The sequence below is a fragment of the Saimiri boliviensis genome, chromosome X (genome assembly GCF_048565385.1).
Source record: "Saimiri boliviensis isolate mSaiBol1 chromosome X, mSaiBol1.pri, whole genome shotgun sequence".
In the NCBI taxonomy this organism is placed as follows: Eukaryota; Metazoa; Chordata; class Mammalia; order Primates; family Cebidae; genus Saimiri; species Saimiri boliviensis.
In genome coordinates this window covers 53035491-53050986 of record NC_133470.1, presented here as the reverse complement: position 1 = coordinate 53050986, position 15496 = coordinate 53035491, and the positions used below count along the sequence as shown (strand labels likewise).

Genomic DNA, 15496 nt, shown 5'->3' with positions numbered 1-15496 from the left:
GGAGGTATCACTAGTGAAGGTTGCAAAATAGTAGAGATGTTGGCCTGCTAATTCCTCTGGAAGCTCCATCCCAGAGGAGCACTGATCTGATGCCAGCTCAAACACTGCTGTAGGAGATATCTGAAGACCACTGTTGGGAAGTCTCACCTAGTCACAAGGAACGGGATCAGAAACCACCTGAAGAAGCAGTCTGGTTGCCCCTTGATGGAGCAAGTGTGCTATGACGGAGGGAACTTCCCTTGTCCAGACTGCCAAGATGCACCAGAGACAGCAGGCAGAAAAGGCTAAGTCAGTTGAACATCAGAGACTGCCCCTCCCCATGTGACATCCATCCCAGGGATATTCGAGTTTTGTCCACAAAACCCTGGCTGGAGCAGTCGAAATAGTTTTTTGGTATCTTGGCCAGCATTTTATATTGTTACTGTTTTCTATTTTAGCTGTTTTAATAGATGCATAGTGATAACTAATTGTGATCCTAATTTACAATTACTTAATGGCTTATGATTTCTTAATGTGCTCATTTGCTATCTGTATATCCTCCTTGGTGAACAGTTTGATCATGTCTTTTGTCATTTTCTGATTGTATTGTTGAATATTTTACAATTGAATTTTTAGAGTTAATTGTATTTTTGAGATACAAAGCTTTTGTTGGGCTGGGCATGGTGGTTCATGCCTGTAATCTCAGAACTTTGGGATGCCAAAGTGGGCAGAACACCTAAGGTCAGGAGTTGGAGACCAGCCTGGCCAATATGGCAAAAATGTCTCTACTAATAATACAAAAATTAGCTGGGTGTGGTGGCAGATTCCTGTAATCCCACCTACTCAGGAGGTTGAGTCAGTAGAATCACTTGAATCTGGGAGGCAGAGGTTGAAGTAAACTGAGATCATCCATTGCACTTCAGCCCCATAGACAGAGTAAGACAGTGTTTCAAAAGAGCAACAACAACAATAAAAACAAAACAAAACAAATAAAGCTTTTGTTGTATATATAGTTTTCAAATATATTTTTTTTTCTTTCTGAAGCTTGCTATTAATCCTCTTAAGAGGCTCTTTCACAGAGCAATTTGTTTTATTTTTATGAGGTTAAATTTACCAAATTTATCAATTATTTCTTTTAAAAATTCTGCTTTTGATGTTCAGTGTATGAACCCTTCATCTGAAACAAAATCTGAAATACTTTCTCATACAAATTTTGTAGTTTTGGGAGACCTAGGCAAGCAGATCACCTTAGGTCGAGGGTTCAAGTCCAGCCTGACCAACATAGAGAAACTCGTCTCTACTAAAAATACAAAATTTGCCCAACATAGTGGTGCATGCCTGTATTCCCACCTACTAGGGAGACTGAGGCAGGACAATCTCTTGAATCCAAAAGGAGGAGTTTGCAGTGACACAGATCGCATCATTGCACTCCGGCCTGAGCAACAAGAGCAACACTCGGTCTTAAAAAAAAAAAAAAAAAAAAATTAGCTATACATTTCAGCCAGTTTTCCATTTTGAGTTAATATATATATAAGAGGTTCATGTCTAAGGTTTTTAATTCTTAAATTTTAAATTGAAGTATAATAATTGTACACATTTATATTGTACAGTGTAATAGTTTGTAGGAATTTAATTTTTCTGATGTGTGTCCAATTCCTCCATTTGTTGCTATTTGTTGAATAAACTGTCTTTTCTTCATTGAATTGCTTTTGCACCTCTGTCAAAAATTAGTTGGACATATTTGTGTGAGGATATTTCTGGGTTATCTCTGTCATTCTGCAATGTACTTTCTTGATTATTATTGCTATACTGTAAGCTTTAACATTGGGTAGAATGATTTTTTCACCCATATATTTCACTTTTAAAATTATTTTAGCTAGGCCGGGCACGGTGGCTCATGCCTGTAATCCCAGCACTTTGGGAGGCCGAGGCGGGTGGATCACGAGGTCAAGACATCGAGACCATCCTGGTCAACATGGTGAAACCCCGTCTCTACTAAAAATACAAAACATTAGCTGGGCATGGTGGTGCGTGCCTGTAATCCCAGCTACTCCGGAGGCTGAGGCAGGAGAATTGCTGGAACCCAGGAAGCGGAGGTTGCGGTGAGCCGAGATCGCGCCATTGCACTCCAGCCTGGGTAACAAGAGCGAAACTCCGTCTCAAAAAAAAAAAAAAAAAAAAAAAAAAAAAAATTATTTTAGCTATTCTAGATGTTGTGCATTTGCATATAAATCTAAGATGAACATTATATATGTCTATAAAAAACTTGCTCAAATTTTCGTAAATGTTACATGAAACCTATAGACCAAATAGGAGAGTTGACATCTTTACCAATACTTTACATGTTTTGACAGATTTTACTTAAGAATTTAACTTTATTTGATGTAATTATAAATTTTAGCTCTTTTACTATTGTTTCACAGGTTCCTGAGACAGTTCATTATTTCTCTCAGTCTATATTCTCTCTGTTGTTCATTCAATGTAAATTCTATTTTTCTGTCCTCAAGTTTGTTGATTCTATCTTCTGTTATGTCTAGTCTGACACGGACCATTTCCACATGTGGTTTTTATTTTTGTTATTTCATTTTCCAGTTCTAAGAATTTCCATATCTTTCTTTATACATCATTCTATTTCTTTACAAATATTTTTAATTTGTTTTAAACTAATTAATTTCTTATTGAAGCTTTCTTCTTTTCTGTTAAGTAATTTTAAAATGTATAATTGGAACAAAATAATTGTACATATTTATGGGATACAGTGTGATGTTCCAATATAGGTATGCATTGTATAATGATCAAATCTTGGTAATGACCATATCTATCACTTCAACCATTTTTCAATTCTAGCTATCCTGAAATATACATTACATTCTTATTTGCTATACTCACCCTACCATGTAATAGATATTCTTCCTGTCTCACAGCTGGTGACACTGTCTGCTTTCCACATCCCAGTCTCTAGTAAACACTATTCTGTTCTCTACTTCTATGAAATCAACATTTTTAGATTCCAAATTGACATATTAATTTTATTTTTTGTGGATATATATCCAGTGGTGGAATTGCTGGATAATATAGTAACTCTATTTTTAATTTTTTGAGGAAACACCATGCTGTTTTCAAAATAATTTACATTCCTGCCAACAGAGCATTAGAATTCCCCTTTCTCCACATCCTCACCAGCATTTATTACATTTTTTTGTCTTTTTGATAATATCTTTTCTAATTAGGGTGCAAAGATATATCATTTTGGTTTCAATTTGCATTTCTCTGATGATTAGTGGTGTTGAGCATTTTTCCATATATCTGTTGGTCATTTGTGTGTCTTTTTTTTTTTTTTTTTTTTTTTTTTTTTTTTGAAACAGTCTTACTCTATCCCCTAGGCTGTAGTGCAGTGGCACGATCTTGGTTTACTGCAACCTCTGCTTCCTGAATTCTCCTGCCTCAGCCTCCTGAGTAACTGGGACTACAGGCACACCACCACACCCAGTTAATGTTTTTGTATGTTTAGTGAGACAGGATTTTACCATGTTTGCCAGGATGGTCTCGATCTTCTGACCTCATGATCCACCCAGCTTGGCCTCCCAAAGTGCTAGGATTACAGGCGTGAGCAATCACACCCAGCTGTGTGTCTTCTTTTGAGAAATACCTATTCAGGTCTTTTGCACATTCATTAATTGGCTTGTTTCATTGCATCTCTCTGTGTGTGCTTGTGTGTGTGTGTGTGTGTGTGTGTGTGTGTGTTTTCTTTTTCAAACTGCTATTGAGTTGTTTTAGTTTCTTATGTATTCTGGTTACTAACTCCTTGTCAGATGCATATTTTGCAAATACCTTCTACCATTCTGTAGGTTGTCCTTTTACCCTGTTTCCATTGCTGTTCAGAAGCTTTCTGGTTTAATAAAATTTTATTTTTCTTACCTATACTTTTTAGGTCTTATTCAAAAACACTTTCCCCAGTCCAATTTCGTGAAGCACTTCCCCCATGTTTTCTTCCAGTAGTTTTTTATAGTTGAAGGACTTATATTTAAGTCTTTATTTAGAGTTGATAATTTGATGTCTTGAGAAAGAGCATATAGTCTCATTCTTTTGCATGTGGATATAAAGTTGTTCGGGCACCACTTACTAAAAAGCTTTCTTTTCCTCAATGTGCATTCTTCGTGCCTTTGTTGAAAATTGGTGGTAAATGCACCAATTTATTTCTGGGTTCTACATTCTGTTCCATTGGTCTATGGGTTTTTTTGTTCGTTTGTTTGTTTGTTTGTTTGTTTGTGTTTTTTGTGTTTGTTTTTTTTTTTTGAGATGGAGTTTCGCTGTTGTTACCCAGGCTGGAGTGCAATGGCGCGATCTCGGCTCACCGCAACCTCCTCCTCCTGGGTTCAGGCAATTCTCCTGCCTCAGCCTCCTGAGCAGCTTGGATTACAGGCACGTGCCACCATGCCCAGCTAATTTTTTGTATTTTTAGTAGAGACGGGGTTTCACCATGTTGACCAGGATGGTCTCGATCTCTTGACCTCGTGATCGACCTGCCTCAGCCTCCCAAAGTGCTGGGATTACAGGCTTGAGCCACCACGCCCAGCCTGGTCTATGGGTTTTTATGCCAGTTACATATTGTCATGGTTACTATAGCTTTGTGGTATATTTTGAAGTCTAAGTGTGTTGCCTCTAGGTTAGTTATTTATTATCAAGATAGCTTTAGCTTTGGGTTTTTTTTTGTTTGTTTTGTTTTTTTGTTTGTTTTTTTTTTGTTTTTTTTTTTTTTTTTTCATTTCCAAACTATCTGAAGTATCTATTTCTATTTTATCTGTATCTATTTGGAAATATCTGTGTCTATTTTATCAATTTCTATGAAGAATGCCATTAGTATTTTGATTGGGATTGCATAGAATCTGTAGATTTTTATGGGTAATACAAACACATTAACACAAATCTTCCCAATTCATAAATAAGGAATATCTTTCCATTTATTTATATTATCTTCAAATTTTTTCACCAGTATTTAATATTTTTAATTGTACAGAATTTTATCTCCTTGGTTAAGTTTATTTCTAGGTATATTTTTTGTAGCATTTTTAAGAAATAATTGTGTCTTTGATTCCTTTAAAGACAATTTGCTATGGGCATATAGAGAAACTACTGATTTTTAAATGTTGACCTTGTATCCTGCAACTTTACCAAACATATGTACTCTAACAATTTTTGATGGAGTTTACAAGGTTAAATAAATAAATAAGAACATGTGGCCGGGCGCGGTGGCTCAAGCCAGTAATCCCAGCACTTTGGGAGGCCGAGGTGGGTGGATCACGAGGTCAAGAGATCGACACCATCCTGGTCAACATGGTGAAACCCCGTCTCTACTAAAAATACAAAAAATTAGCTGGGCATGGTGGCACGTGCCTGTAATCCCAGCTACTCAGGAGGCTGAGGCAGGAGAATTGCCTGAACCCAGGAGGCGGAGGTTGCGGTGAGCCGAGATGGCGCCATTGCACTCCAGCCTGGGTAACAAGAGTGAAACTCCGTCTCAAAAAAAAAAAAAAAAAAAAAAAAAAAAAAAAAGAACATGTATTCTGCAAGCTGAAAAAAAAATCACATCCTATTCCCCAATTTCAATGTCCTTAAGTTATTTCACTTGTCCAATTGCTTTAGCTAAAAATTCCAGTGTATGTTGAATAAAATTAGTGAAAGTAGACATCCTTGTTCCAGTTTTTAGAGAAACTTTCTCCCATTCGACTTGCTCTCATTCACTGCAATGTTGACTGTAGATTTTTCATATATGCTCTTTACTGTGTTGAAGTACATTTTTTCAATACCAAATTTCATGAGAGTTTTTTTTATCATAAAAGGACGTAGATAAAATACTTTTTTACTAAATGCTTTTTCATCATGTACTGAAATGATCATATGGTTTTTGTCCTCTATTCTGTTAACATGATGTATTATGTTTATTTATTTGCATATATTGAACCGTCCACGCATGCCAGGGATATAAGCCCACTTGATCATATTGAACATATATATATATATATATATATATATATATATATATATATATATATATTTGCATTTTAGGTTCTGGGGTACATGTAAAGAACATGCAGGATTGGTGCACAGGTACATACATGGCAATGTGGTTGCTGCCTCCATCCCTGTCACCTATATCTGGTGTTTCTCCCCATTTCCGTACCCCACGGCCCTCCCCTTGTTCCCCCCACAGACCTCAGTGTGTGATGCTCCCCTCCCTGTGTCAATGTGTTCTCATTGCTCAACACCCGCCTATGAGTGAGAACATGCAGTGTTTTTTATTTTCTGTTCTTGTGTCAGTTTGCTGAGAATGATGGTGTCCAGGGTCATCCATGTCCCTAAAAAGACAGAAACTCATCGTTTTTGATGGCTGCATAGTATTCCATGATGTATATGTACCACATTTTTCCTGTCCAGTCTATCATAGATGGGGATTTGGGTTGGTTCCAAGTCTTTGGTATTATAAACAATGTTGCAATAAACATTCGTGTGCACGTGTCCTTATAATAGAATGATTTATAATCCTTTGAACATATACCCAGTAATGAGATTGCTGGGTCAAATGGAATTTCTATTTCTAGGTCCTTGAAGAATCACCACACTGTCTTCCACAATGGTTGAAGTAATTTACACTTTCACCAACAGTGTAAAAGTGTTCCTATTTCTCCACATCCTCTCCAGGATCTTTTGTCTCCAGATTTTTTAATGTTCACCATTTTAACTGGCATGAGATGGCATCTCAATGTAGTTTTGATTTGCATTTCTCTAATGACCAGTGATGATGAGCATTTTTTCATATGTTTGTTGATCTCATATATGTTTTCTTTTGAAAACTATCTGTTCATATCCTTTGTCCACTTTTGAATGAGCTTGCTTGGTTTTTTCTTGTAAATCTGCTTTAGTTATTTGTAGATTTTGGATATAAGTCCTTTGCCAGATGGGCAGATTGCAAAAATGTTTTCCTATTGTGTTGGTTGCCGGTTCACTCTAATGATTTTTTTTTTTTTTTTTTTGCTATGCAGAAGCTCTGGAGTTTAACTAGATCCCACTTGTCTATTTTGACGTTTGTTGCCAATGTTCTTGGTGTTTTAGTCATGAAGTCCTTGCCTATGTCTATGTCCTAAATGGTTTTGCCTAGGTTTTTTTCTAAGGATTTTATGGTGTTAGGTCTTATATTTAAGTCTTTAATCCATCTGGAGTTAATTTTAATGAAGGTGTCAGGAGTTAATTTTAGTGTAAGGTGTCAGGAAGGTGTCCAGTTTTTGCTTTCTGGACGTGGCTAGCCAGTTTTCCCACCACCATTTATTAAACAGGGAATGCTTTCCCCATTGCTTGTTTTTTGTCACGTTTGTCAAAGATCAGATAGTTGTAGATGTTGTAGATGTGTGGCATTGCCTCCAAGGCCTCTGTTCTGTTCCATTGGTCTATATCTCTGTTTTGGTACCAGTACCATGCTGTTTTGATTACTGTAGCCTTTTAGTATAGTTTGAAGTCTGGTAGCATGATGCCTCCAGCTTTCTTTTTTTTATTTAGGATTGTTTTGTTATGCGGGCTCTCTTTTGGTTCCATATAAAGTTTAAGGTGATTTTTTCCCATTCTATGAAGAAGGTCATTGGTAGCTTGATAGGAACAGCATTGAATTTACGAATTACTTTGGGCAGTATGGCCATTTTCACGATATTGATTCTTCCTAATCATAAACATGGAATGTTTCTCCATCATTTGTGTCCTCTTACTTCATTGAGCAGTGGCTTGTGGTTCTCCTTGAAGAGGTCCTTTACATACTTTGTTAGTTGTATTCCTAGGTATTTTATTCTCTTTGTAGCAATTGTGAATGGCAGTTCGTTCTTGATTTGGCTCTGTTTAAGTCTGTTATTGGTGTATAAGAATGCTTGTGATTTTTGTTCTTTGATTTTGTATCCTGAGACTTTGCTGAAGTTGCTTATCAGTTTCAGGAGATTTTGGACTGAGATCATAGGGTCTTCTAGATATACAATCATGTCATCTGCAAATAGAGACAATTTGATTTCCTCCTTTCCTGATTGAATACACTTTATTTCTTTTTCTTGCCTGATTGCTCTGGCTAGAACTTCCAATACTGTATTGAATAGGAGTGGTGAGAGAGGGCATCCTTGTCTAGTGCCAGATTTCAAAGGGAATGCTTCCAGTTTTTGCCCATTCAGCATGATATTGGCTGTTAGTTTGTCATAAATAACTTTTATTATTTTGAGATACATTTCATCAATACCTAGTTTATTGAGGGTTTTTAGCATAAAGAGCTGTTGAAGTTTGTCAAGGACATTCTCTGCATCTATTGAGATAATCACATGGTTTTTGTCTTTGGTTCTGTTTATGTGGTGCATTACATTTGTAGACTTGCATATGTTGAACCAGCCTTGCATCCCCGGGATGAAGCCTACTTGATTGTGATGGATAAGCTTTTTGATGTGTTGTTGCAATCAGTTTGCCAGTATTTTATGGAAGATTTTTGCATCTATATTCATCATGGATATTGGCCTGAAGTTTTCTTTTCTTGATGAGTCTCTGCCAGGTTTTGGTATCAGGATGATGTTGGTCTCATAAAATGATTTGGAGAGGAATCCTTCTTTTTGGATTGTTTGGAATAGTTTCAGAAGGAGTGATACCAGCTCCTCTTTGTATGTGTGGTAGAATTCGGCTGTGAACCCATCTGGACCTGGGCTTTTTTGGTTGGTAAGCTATTAATTGCTCTCTCAACTTCAGCCCTTGTTATTTGTCTATTTAGGTTTTTTGCGTCCAGGAATTTATCCATTTCTCCTGGTTTACTGGTTTATGTGCATAGAGTGCTTTGTAATAATCTCTGATTGTAGTTTATGTTTGTGTGAAATCTGTGGTGATATTCCCTTTATCGTTTTTATGGCATCTATTTGATTATTCTCTTTTGCTTTTTATTTATCTGGCTAGTGATCAGTCTACTTTGATCTTTTCAAAAAAAACCAGCTCCTGAATTAATTTTTTGAAGGTTTTTTTTGTGTTTCTAGCTTCTTCAGTTCTGCTCTGATCTTAATTATTTCTTGTCTTCTGCTAGCTTTTGAGTTTTTTCAAACTTGCTCCTCTAGCTCTTTCAATTTTGATGATAGGGTGCTGATTTTAGATCTTTCCTTGCTTCTTATGTGGACATTTGTTAAATTGCAAATATAATTCTATGAACATTTTCATACAACATACTGCAAAATCCCTTAAAAAGTACAGACACTATTTTCTTTTTCTTTTTCTTTCTTTTTTTTTTTTCAGATGGAATCTCGCTGTTTCCTAGGCTGGAATGCAGTGACATCATTTCAGCTCAGTGCAATCTCTGCCTTCCTGGTGTAAGAGATTGTCCTGCCTCAGCCACCCTAGTAACTGGGACTCCAGGCACGCCTGGCTAAGTTTTGTATTTTTAGTAGAGATGCAATTTCACCATGTTGGCCAGGCTGGTCTTGAACTCCTGATCTCAAGTGATCTGCTCACCTCAGCCTCCCAAAGTTCTGGAATGACAGGCATGAGACACCCTGCTCAGCTAAACACAAAATTTTGGAAAGATTTTATTTAATGTGATAGGTGTAGGTGTTCCATTCAGGATCACATGAAGAAAATGCTACCCTCATGCCTGGTGCACTATTGAGCCTATTTCTTTTCTTTGTCTTTAATCTTGTCAAGATTGAAAATCCTAGTTCACACAAACAAGTACTTGTGAATGGTAGTAAAAGCAATATACTCTTCTTACTTAGCAGTGGAAATTCATCTTTAATCTTAATCCAAAATGCTGATAAACTTAATGTCTTATAATAATTCTTTAGTGTGAAAGATGAACTGAGCTGCAATAATTCATTCTCTTCTTCAGTCTCCAAGTTTAACTCAATTATTGATTCTGGGTTGTGAAAAGCAAATGGATCTTTCATCCAAATATTTTTCTTTAATGATTCAAATTTCCTTTCTGGAAAGTAATAATTAAACGTTTGAGACAAAAAAAGTGAGATGAAATAATATCTCTAACTTTATTTCTTTTAAACAGTCTTCGTTAATAATATTCTCTTAGATGTGTTGCAATAATGTTGGAAACATATAGTAGCTGGGGCAATTACTTTTAAGTCTTGCTTGACACAGCAATAATTTTTTTGGAATCCTAGAATATGTTCAAGATACTGACATATATCATTGTTTTTCCCCTGTATTTTCAGGTTTAATTCATTAAGAATGCAAAAAATGTCACTTAAATATGCCAATTTTGTTACCCAGATATCATCTTCAAAAGTGCTTGCCAAATGAGATTGCTTTTCAATGAGAAAAATGTAAATCTCGTTCCTGAGTTCATATACTAGCCTCAATACTTTTCCTTGAGAAAGCCAAAAAACTTCGGTATGAAACAATAAGTGGGTATGGTTAACTCCAATCTCTGAACAAAATACTTCAAGAAGTCGGCTATTCAGTGAACTTCCTTTAATAAAATTAACAATTTTCACAGCATTTTTAAATACATCCATTAGACTTGGTGAAATTTCTTTGAATACCAAAGCTTCTCGATGAATAAAACAGTGATTCCAAAGAGCATTGTTGTGGGTTGCTTCTAACAGTTTTTCAGTAAGTCTGCTATGTTTTCCAGTCATATTTGCTGCTCCATCACTTGAAATTCCTTTACAATGTTTCCAGTTTAATTTATACTGACCAACAATGCATTTCTCTAATTCAGTAAATAAATCCAATCCAGTTATGTGTGAATTTAAGTTTAAACAACATAAGAGATCCTCTACAAAATCATCTTGCCACACATATCTAACATAAACCAACAGTGTTGGACCACTTGCCATATCAGTGCTCTCATCAAGTTGGATGGCAAAGTCTACACCAGATTGCAGCCATCTAATAAGCATTGCTTCCAAATGTTTTGCAATCGTACAGATTCGACAAGATATTGTATTATCACTAAGAAGTATAGTTCTTAGCTTATGAGCTGATTTATCATCAAAAATTGTATGTACCATATCCATACATGCTAAAAGGATAATTTTTTTCAGCTGCAGTGTGACCATTTTCTCTTTTGCCACGCTACATGCAACTAAATATGATAATAATAAGGCTCTTTCATCCATTGATGTAGAGCGACTGAGAACTTGTGGTGATGACTCTACTTTTTTTTTTTTTTTCCTTTTGAAAATGGTTTTCTTCCTCTTCCTTCTTCACCTTCATAATCACAATGCCTTTCATCTCCTGGGTACCCCATGGAGACAAATGTATAGTATCCCTTGATTCAAGAGTCATTATTCAGGTTCCAAGAACTGACTTACCTGATCCAAATAGCGTCTGTTTTGCAGGGCTGTGCTTTGTGACCTGGGTTTTATAAGATCAGGTTTTGCTATACTCTATCCAGCAATGCCTCTGCTGGGAGACAGCACTTGCCACTGCCGAGGCTGCCATGACCCACTTTCACTTTGTCCAGGGTGGTCATGGCGAGGGGATTTCAGGACACAGCAGTGCACGTCTAGCTCTGTCCCCACCTGGAGAAGTCTGGGGTCTTGGGATAGAAAGGGTTGTGACTTTGGGGACTGGTAGCACTACATTTATTGTTATACATTTTCCTCCAGACACTGCTTTAAATGTGTCCCAGGGATTCTGGAATGTTGTATCTTTGTTCTTATTGGTTTCAAAGAACATCTTTATTTCTGCCTTCATTTCATTGTTTATCCAGTCAACATTCAAGAGCCAGTTGTTCAGTTTCCATGACGTTGTGTGGTTCTGAGTTAGTTTCTGATTTCTGAGTTCTAATTTTATTGCACTGTGGTCTGAGAGACTGTTATGATTTTCATTCTTTTGCATTAGCTGAGAAGTGATTTACTTCTAATTATGTGGTCAATTTTAGAGTAGGTGTGATGTGGTGCTGAGAAGAATGTATATTCTGTGGATTTGGGGTGGATATTTCTCTAGATGTCTATTAGGTTTGCTTGGTCCAGGTCTGAGTTCAAGTCCTGGATATCCTTGTTAATTTTCTGTCTCATTGATCTGTCCAATATTGAAGGTGGAGTGTTAAAGTCTCCCACTATTATGGGAGTCTAAGTCTTTGTAAGTCACTAAGAACTTGCTTTATGTATCTGGGTGCTGCTGTATTTGGTGCATATATATTTAGGATCATTAGCTCTTCTTGTTGCATTGATCCTTTTACCATTATGTAATGCCATTCTTTGTCTCTTTTGATCTTTGTTGGTTTAAAGTCAATTTTATCAGAGACTAGAATTACAACTGCTGTTATTTTTCTCTCCGTTTCTTGGTAGATCTTCCTCCATCCCTTTATTTTGAGCCCATGTGTATCCTTGCATGTGAGGCAGGTTTCCTTGATACAGCACACTGATGGGTTTTGACGTTGTATCCAGTTTGCCATTCTGTGTCTTTTGATTGGGGCACTTAGCCCATTTACATTTAAGGTTAATATTGTTATGTGTGAATTTGATCCTGCCATTTTCATGCTATCTGGTTGTTTTGCCCATTAGTTGATGCAGTTTCTTCATTGTGTCAATGCTCTCTACCATTTGATATGTTTTTGGAGTGGCTGGTACTGGTTGTTCCTTTTTATGTTTAGTCCTTCTTTCAGGAGCTCTTGTAAAGCATGCCTAGCGGTGATGAAATCTCTGAGAAATTGTTTGCTTATAAAGGATTTTATTTCTCCTTCACTTATGAAGCTTAGTTTGTCTGGATATGAAATTCTAGGTTGAAAGTTCTTTTTTTTTTTTTGAAAGTTCTTTTCTTTAAGAATGTTAAATATTGGCCCCCACTCTCTTCTGGCTTGTAGGGTTTCTGCTGAGAGATCTGCTGTGAGTCTGATGGACTTCCCTTTGTGGGTAACCCGACCTTTCTCTCTGGCTGCCCTTAGCATTTTCTCCTTCATTTTAGCCCTGGTGAATCTGACGATTATGTGCCTTGGGGTTGCTCTTCTTGAGGAATATCTTTGTTGTGTTCTCTGTATTTCCTGGACTTGAATGTTGTCCTGCCTTGCTAGGTTGGGGAAATTTTCCTGGATAATATCCTGAAGAATATTTTCCAGCTTGGATTCATTCTCTCTATCACATTCAGGTACACCTATCCAACGTAGATTAGGTCTTTTCACATAATCCCAATTTTCCTGGAGGCCTTATTCATTTCTTTTTACTCCTTTTTCTCTAATCTTGCCTTCTTGTTTTATTTCATTGAGTTGATATTCAGCCTCTGATATCCTTTCTTCTGCTTGGTAGATTTGGCTATTGAAACTTTTGTATGCTTCATGAAGTTCTTGTGTTGTGTTTTTCAGCTCCATCAATGCATTTATATTCCTCTCTAAGCTGTTTGCTCTCATTAGTATTTCATCAAACCATTTTTCAAGGTTTGCAGTTTCTTTGCATTGGGTTAGAACATCATCTTTTAGCTTAGAGCAGTTTGTTATTACCCACCTTCTGAAGCCTGGTTCTGTCAATTCATCAGATTCATTTTCCATCCAGCCTTGTTCCCTTCCTGGTGAGGAGTTGTGATCCCTTGGAGCAGGAAAGGCATTCTGGTTTTAGGTATTTTCATCCTTTTTGTGCTGGTTTCTTTCCATCTTTGTGGATTTATCTACCTCTGGCCTTTGTGGTTGGTTACTTTCAGATGGGGTCTCTGAGTGGACCTCCTTTTTGATGCTGATGAAGTTATTTCCTTCTGTTTCTTTGTGTTTCTTCTAACAGGCCCCCTGCTGTAGGACTGCTGGAGGTCCACTCCTGACCCTGCTTGCTGGGGTATCACCAGCAGAGGTTGCAGAACAGTAGGGGTTGCTTACAGTTTCTTCTGCTGTTATCTTTGTCCCAGAAGAATACCAGCCAGATGTCAGCCTAAGCTCTCCTTTATGAGGTGTCTTTGGTTTTATGTGGCTCAGGGAGATGCTTGAGGATTCAGTCTGTCCCTTATAGGAGCTCAAGTGCTGAGCTGTGAGGTCCATTGTTCTGTTCAGAGCTGCTGGGCAGGTACATTTAAGTCTGCTGCATCAAAACTCGTAAGAGCCTTTCTTTCCCAGGCACTCTGTCCCAGGGAGATGGGGCTTTATTTTTAAGTTCCTGTCATTCTGCTCCCTTTTTTCAGAGATGCCCTGCCCAACAAGGAGGTAGCCTAGTCACAGTCTGCCAGCAGAGGTGTTACTGAGCTGCCATGGGCTCTGCCCAGCTGCTGTGTGAACTTCCTTGCAGTTTTGTTTATAGGGGTATAGTTAGAAGTGCCTCAGTAATGTCAGACTGTCTCTGTAATGGCAGTCTGCCCAGTAATGGTGGACTGCCTTGGTAATGGTGGACTGCCTCAATAAGGGTGGACTGACTCAGCAATGGCAGACACCCTTCCCCCTACAGAGCTGTACCATCCTGAGTCAAGTTGTATGTGCTGCGAAACTCACAATCCAGAGCATTCCAGATTGCTGGTCTTTTGGGGATGGGACCAGCTGAGCCAGATTACCTGGCTCCCTGTTTCAGCCCCCCTTTTTTTTTTCAGTTGAATGGGCAGTTTTGTCTCCCAGGCATTCCAGCCTCCAGTTGAAATGGCACCTGGATTTGTGTGAGTTTATGTGCGGAAACCCACTGCACCAGCAGAAACAGCCATGTTGGAGACTCACAGTGCTTTTCCACCCAGGAATCTCCTGGTCTGTGGGCAGTAAAATTTCATCTGGACATGCAGTGATCACTCACTCCCTTTTTTTCCCCTGGGAACTGCAATCTAGAGCTGTTGCTATTTGACCATCTTGAATCTCCTGAATTTTTCTTTAATGTGCTGGCACATTTAGTTTGTTAGTGTTTTTCTGAGAATCTTCGCATCTATGTTCATAAAGAATATTGGCCTAGAGTTTCCTTTCTTTATTGCACTCGTCTGGTTTAAGAATCATAGCAATGCTGGCCTTGTAGAATTAATTTAGAAATGTTCCCTTCTCTTCATTAAAAAAAAAAAAAAAAAAAAAACCTTCATTAAGACTGCTGGTGGTTCTTCTTTAAATGTTTGATAGAATTCTGCAATAAAGCTATCAGGGCCTGTGTGCTACCTTGATGGCAAACTTTTTATTAGTGTTGCTATTGTATTATTCATTACTGGTCTTCTCGGGATTTTTATTTTTTCAAGATTCAATCATCACAGGGTGTTTGTGCCCTGGAATTTATTCTTCTAGGTTTTCCAATTTTGTGGCATAGTTCATAGTTGTCATTTGTTATCCTATTTCTGTGCTATCAGTTATAATGTCTTCCTTTAATTTCTGACTGAGATTTCTCTCTTTTTTCTTAGTGTATTGAAAGGTTTGTTGATTCTGTTTGTCTTTAAAAAATCAGTTCTTTGTTTTGTTGAACTTCTGTATATTTTTATGTTTCTATTTTATTTCTGATCTGATATTTGTTGTTAATTTTTTTCTACTTGTTTTTGGTTTAGATTGTTTTTGTTTTTCTGTTTCCTTGAGGTTTAACATTGGGTTGCTTATTTGACATCTCTTTGCACATTTTCTGTAGGCATTTATTTG

General features: G+C 37.3%; 1 pseudogene; it reads right to left on the bottom strand.

Moving 5' to 3' along the window:
- Positions 1–9560: 9560 nt before the first annotated feature.
- LOC141582707 (protein FAM200A-like) lies at positions 9561–11274 on the bottom strand (annotated as a pseudogene).
- Between the last annotated feature and the right edge of the window lie 4222 nt (positions 11275–15496).